The sequence below is a fragment of the Alosa alosa genome, chromosome 16 (assembly GCF_017589495.1).
Source record: "Alosa alosa isolate M-15738 ecotype Scorff River chromosome 16, AALO_Geno_1.1, whole genome shotgun sequence".
Lineage (NCBI taxonomy): Eukaryota > Metazoa > Chordata > Actinopteri > Clupeiformes > Clupeidae > Alosa > Alosa alosa.
The window spans coordinates 16345260-16351928 of record NC_063204.1 but is presented as its reverse complement, the minus strand read 5'-3'; the positions used below and the strand labels follow the sequence as shown (position 1 = coordinate 16351928).

The following is a 6669-nucleotide window of genomic DNA, read 5'->3' as shown; positions in this document are numbered from 1 at the left end:
GAGAACTGAGTGTCCATTGTGCCTCTCTGCTGTAGGCATATTTGTAGCTCACAGCATCTGATTTGGTCATATGGTGGTGTCTTAGGAGCTGGTCCGCTCAGACTGGACGGTCCATTTAAAGGAATTCCAGCAGTCCGAAGAGGAAGTAATGTCACTGTTAATCTCAGCAGGGTTTGGATGTGCCAGAGATTGGCAATGCCCAACAACAAGTTCAGAAAATGAAAGACATACTGAGGATAGAGACTTTATTTGAAAAACAAGTGTATGGGGATTTGGACTTCAGACTCCTTTGACTCACAATAACTGCATATGCTTGGTTGCTTTGCTCTCCAGATACAGTGGTTTCAGCTTTCGTGGCATGTTATGGAAAATTGTACTGTATCAATCATCAAAGTGACTCATAGTCAGCATAGCCATACTGTTGTCGGTCCTTAGGCAGCATTAGGTCAGAGGCTCAGCCTGTGGATAGCTGGGTGAAAAGGAGCAGAGGGACAAGGCTTCCCTGGAATACACAGCAGTCTGACATGGCAGCTTTTATCTCTTCCCAACCAAGTCCTGTAGCTCTGTCATCATTATGCATTGCTCCCCCCAGCAGTAGCCACAGGGAAGAACAATTACACGATGACCCATTTTAATGCATCATTGTCAGTGCAATCAGTGAGTTGTTTTAGCTATACCCCCCTCCCCCCAACCTTTTTTTCCCTGAAGTGATGTGCACAGTTTTGTTTGTCTACCCAGCCTCTTTCGATGGATGCCTGTGAAACAAGCCATGCTAATGTCTTTTAAGGCAAAGTTGTCCCCTATACATGATGTCTATGCATGGGTCACTGGATCAAAAAACGGGGGGAAATTGGTACCTACATATGTAAATAGACCCCAAGACTGATTATTCCTAAAAAATAACCCAGGCAAGGGGGAGGGCATGCATTTCCAATTGAACTTGGTAGACCGAGAGAATGCTCACAAATAGCTGTGGTTAATTGAAATGGGACCCATTCCAGAGGCACTTGTTTTAATCTTAATTTCCAAAGAGTGATGGTCTCTCACTCAGACTATTTGGTTTTAATATGCAGTGCTGGTGCATATGTGTGGAATGCCACATATGAGCACAATCACAGCATCGCGTTATGATCAAAAAACAGATCTTTATGGACCAAAAGGGGTGCTAAAAAATTCACACAACTGAATGAAAAATCTCCCATACTTCAACAGATTAAGTAAGATGAACATAAGTTTTATGCTTGTATTGCCTTGTTATTTATTGCTGACAAGCTAGCACAGTCGATATTTTCTTTCCCGCAAATTATCAATAAATAATTCTTTTTTTTTTTAGGTACGCCTGACAAAGACACATTGCTTTTTGTGAGCATATCGAACAATTGCCGAAGCTTAAATAAAATGAAAATAAAGTAATTGATTGGAAATCAATGCAGTTACATCTATCATTTCAGGAAAGAGATTGAGAGAGAAGGGGGTAGAGCAAGCAGGGAGAAGTCAATATTCATTTTGATTCAACAAATCATAAATCAGAGTAGTTTCATGTTGCAGAGGTAATCATTGCGTACTTTGGCCTTTGCTATATTCAAGGCTGTGTCCTTCTTAATGAGTGGATTGTTTGTCCCTCTTTGGACCACAGGTCATTGACATGCAATGAGGGATGGTATCTTGTTGGTCTGTCAAACTTTTCTAAGGGCTGAGACAAAGGGATTTGCAAGGAATTGACTTCAGTGTGGGTGTTGGCATATCAAAAATGCAATTTGCCTTTCAGTGACTCTTGACCTTGTTCTTCATGGGTAGTTTGAGCACATATGTGGGTTGTAGTATTTGAGTCAATCAAAGGATAAGAAGATTTGAGGATAAGACTGTTATCCTAAAAAAAAAAAAGATTGTTTGTGGAAAAAGATAAACATAAACACGGCATTATAGGAAAACATTCTCCTTTATAACATTATAAGTTATAACTCCTTTATAACTCCTTTACATGTCCAAAATGTTTTCTGAAAAAGGAGATGAAGAGAAACCTTGACAGAAAAATCCAAAATTCTGTGTTGAATCTGGAGGAGAGCTGAATGGTCATTGTTGTAGTGGGTGCCAAGTGTTTAGGGATTGTGTGTGGTTGTTTTCCTCTATGATTCAATGTGCTTAAAAGCCTTTATTTCAGGATAAGGAATGTTAAGTATTTTATTATGTTCACTAGTCCTCTGTGGGAACCTGGCCCCTCTTTCTTTGTGTTTGTGTGTGTGTGTGTGTGTGTGGGGGGGGGGTGTGTGTGTGTGTGTGTGTGTGTGTGTGTGTGTGTGTGTGTGTGTGTGGTGGGTGGGTGGGTGGGTGGGTGAGTGCGTGTGTTTGTGGTTGGGGAGGCATTTATCAAATGCATGGTGTAAACACTGACCTAACTTCTGATTAGAGACTGAATGCATGGGACTTTAGGGAGGAGAGTCTGGCCAGGTTACCATGACCATGAACACGATGAATCCAGGCTGGAATTTGAATGTGGACACTAGCTCCTTAAATAACGATTTTCATGTGTAATTGGACCAGTTGATATTTCAAAGAGGTCATGTTTGGTGAAGTATTAAAAGTGGGTTGAAGATATGACTCATGTTTTCCCAGATGACATAATAATTAACAGGAATAATTCTCTCATTGCTGAAGAGGGGGTAGGGGGTGGGGGACATGCAATTGAATCTGAGTGTAGAACATCATTGTGAATTGTTTCAGAAAGGACATAAGAGCGTTTGAGGCACAGTGACGGACACCTTGCAAAATAGCCTATGGTCATTACAGAGGGAGGACACTAGCAGTGACATATTGTAGTCAGTCTTTATTGCTTAAAGTTGCTTGCATCACTTGTGATGAAACCTCCAATTATTAAGCACCCTATATGACCCTTCTAAAATATTGTTTGTGTGAAAGAGAGAGAGAGAGAGAGAGAGAGAGAGAGAGAGAGAGAGAGAAAGAAAGAGATATGGAAAGGGAGAAAATAAATCTATCTGGCATAACATCTAATCCACAGCAGCAAAGTAACCCTTCCCTTTCCCCCCCTCCACCCATGTCATTTCTCTATCTGAGGGAGTCTGCCAGGCGGCTCAGTGCCCAGGGGGGTCCTCGTCCTCTCACTTACGAACAATGCCGTCTCCAAAGCTTGTCTGTTATCCAGGCTGAGATCTATTGGGTATCACTATAATCAGTGTTGTGGATAGGGTAGCCTGTCCTTTTGATTGGCGCTCACAAGTATATCGTTCAAATATCCCTGTCTTCCAAACAAATGTCTGAAAAGAACAATTAGGGTGTTAACAACAACAACTATTGTTGTACTTATTGCTGTTATTATTGTTATTTATGCATTTTTTTTTTTTTTTTAAGCGGTATGGCATGACTGAATGTCTGATTGGTCGAGAAAGGACATCTTAATGTGACTCTGTGCAGGTAATCAGAGAAGCTACATGTGCATGCTGATTTATTCCTTGCTTCACGTTACATGTTGATGTGTACATTCCCCATACTCCTTTACTCTTTATCTTTATCAATTTTTATTATTATTACTAGTAGTAGTAGTAGTAGTAGTAGTTGTAATCGTAGTGGTAGTACTACACTCTTAAAAGTTCTGGGTTATTATTTTAACTAAAGCACTGGGTTAATGACATTTTTACTTTTTATTGGGTTATCATAACCCATGCTGGGTTATTGTTAAGACCCAGGTGCTGGGTTAGTGGCTGAGAGCACAAAAAATCATGTAATGCACCCAGTGCCTGGGTAATTTTAACCCTGTCATTGGTCATTATAATATAGTCTACCAGTTGGATTGACAATCGCAAAGACATGAAGACAACAGTCTTGTACCCCTGGAACAGTGTTCTAGAATATTTGATTGCAACCGTTGGTCCTCCACATCAAGCGACAAGCCGGCAGTGTAGGCTAACTTTTTGAAGATAGTAACGTTATATTAATGTTAACATTAACGGTGACGTTAACGTTGCTACACAAGCTATTTTTCAAGCTATTTGGTTATGTTAGCTGCTAACGTTAGCTGCTAACTTGCATACTGTAGGCCAACTGGCTAACTTAGGATAACACATAAGTAAACTCATTGTAGAAGTGTTTTTAATCAGATACTGTATTCTATGACGTCTGTTGTGGTTAGAAAGTGCTTTAACGGGATGTGTTTTCAGCAAACGTTAGGTAGGTAGAAGCTAGCTAGTTAGCGTTAACGTTAGCTTGCCACTTCGCTGGCCATTGCAGGGAGTCATAGCAGAGGTGAAGTTCGGCACTTCTTTTGAATCTGAGGGACTAGAGGTGACTACATATTTGGCATTTACGTTCAATTTAAACAGAACAGAAACAGTAAAGCGGAACTTCAAGCGTAACTCTGCCAAAATGCAGCCTAGGGTGTTTTTGGGAATGTACCTGAATCAAACTTTAGTTTAAAACCATAATTACGTCCATTTTTAAGCTTCTATGAGTTGTCGTTTTCGGGTGGGGTGGCCTTTTGAATGCACTACTATTTTGATACATGATCGTGTCAAAATCTGTATTTTTAAAACACTAAGAAGGCTCAACACAACTTGAAACTTTGATCGAAGTATTATCAGTGTCTATACACATGAACTCGAGCATTGAGAACATTGTTCGTGTACACATAGTTTACTAAAATGAAAGGGTTTGTTTTAAAATAAGCTTAGCGATTTGATGCGATCATGTATAAAAGTAGTAGTGCTCCTATCATCAAAAGGCCATTTCACCTGAAAAGCGACAATGCAAGCTTAGAAGTGGCGCTCGGATAATTTTGCTTTTATGACATCCTCTACATTCACATTGCACAGTAGCCTAGATCACAATCTACATATTTGTCATATAATGTATTGATAACAAGGTCCTCAAATTGTCTATAAACTAATGCTCCGTACATGATTATCTGTTCCACAGGCAATGTTCAGCCCCACTCATATTCCAGATCCTGCCCAGTTTACAGCTGCAACACAGGTACACAGTAAAACCTTGACCATCATCACCCTAGCATCTATAATTTGGTTCTTAGCTGAAGTTCACTTTGGTTTCAGTCATGTGAAGTTTGTCATCAGGAACACAATATATGAGCAGATATATCTAACTAGCCTACTATTCAAACATTGCCTTACATACTGAAATCCACTGCTTCATCAATCCCTTATTTAATCAAATATATCCCTGTTTGTTCCCTACATTTACTATGTGTGTCTGTTTCATAGCCATGTACAGTTACTCCCAACAGCAGCAATTGTTTTTTACTGGATGTATTGTACAGCTCAGCTGTGCTGTTGCCGTTTTTGTTGCTGTGCTGCTCAATAATGGAATAATAACCATAATTTAGGTCAAAATTGAAATCACAATTATTTAGCCTAAACCAGGAGTTCTCAACATTTTCTATCCCATGGCCCACCTAGACATACTTGTAACAAAACAGGGCCTGGTAAATAGCCTATTGTTAACATACTGTATGTGAATGTTAGCCTCTTATATTGACCTGGGTTAAGATGAGTTGCATGTGTGGCAATTACTCAGCCCACTGACTTTAGTTGATCTAATTGTGATAAACTTGACGTACTGTTCACTCCAATAATTTAGTTTTTCTTTATTTTCTAATGACACCGGATAATGACGAAGGACTGTTACAGTGACCTCCACACCACCCTCTTCCAGAGCTCCTTCAGAAGACTAACGATAGTAAGATATTTTACATGTAATGTATGTTATCATTTCATAGTGACAACTGTTAATTGGCAGAAGGAAGCCAAATATGAAGGGCTGGGCTCTCCTGAACGTAAGCTATTTAGCATGCAGATGGAGAACACACTGACACAGGCACACACACACAAAATACACAGCACAGTCCTATTCAAAATGGAGAATGACAAAAATTACAGAAAAAGTTTGAGAACCACAGGTGTGGGGTCACTCGTTTAGCTCTGTTAGTTGGACCTGGGTGATGCTGTTATTTGTGTAACGGGCCCTTTTTCTGTATTTCCTAGTGGCACAAGATGATGGGCAACAAGAGACACCCAGTGATGAGCTCTCCTGAATGTAAGTTAATTAACACGCAGACACAGAACAGAGTCTGTAAAGCAACTTTGTAAGCAATTAAAGCTGTGTCACTCACAGATACTCATTTCGGTTACATTACCTGTACAGTCTAGTCTGTTCTCCTGCAATCAAACTAGCTGTCTTAGTCTAAAACTACATACAGTCAAGTTAGTTTGACCCGAGAGCATGGTGGCTAGCTAGCAGGTATCTTTATATTAAAGACAATGTTTCTACTACTAGGCTGATAGAGATTCCACTTGGTAGTCACTAGAGTTGCTGGCTGCCTGTTTCAGTTTTAATTTTGGGTAGGAAGAAAAGTCTCTCTCTCTCTCTCTCTCTCTCTCTCTCTCTCTCTCTCTCATAGTCTAGGCTGTGCAGAGTCCAAAAAGGCTGCCCTCATTCATACGACATTCTGACTGAATCCGATATGATCTGACACTGATTACCTAAAAAGAATCATTAATCTTTGTTTTAACCTTTTTTAATCTTTGTGTTTCAAGTGTCCCATCTGTCCGTCCAGACCTTCCACACAGGATCCCTCAAAGTAAGACATATTTTAGTGTATGATGTGTTTCATGTGTCTATACTTTTTACTCTGTGTTATGGTAG

General features: G+C 39.9%; 1 long non-coding RNA gene across 2 annotated transcripts; it reads left to right on the top strand.

Moving 5' to 3' along the window:
- The first annotated feature begins 3974 nt into the window (after positions 1 to 3974).
- Positions 3975 to 6325, top strand: LOC125309657. Of its 2 annotated transcripts, XR_007196166.1 has the most exons (4): positions 3975 to 4296; positions 4927 to 4983; positions 5644 to 5703; positions 6009 to 6325. It is a non-coding gene; the product is annotated as an uncharacterized LOC125309657 (long non-coding RNA). The 2 variants fall into 2 exon arrangements; XR_007196165.1 differs by having other exon boundaries at positions 5644 to 6021.
- Positions 6326 to 6669: the final 344 nt, after the last annotated feature.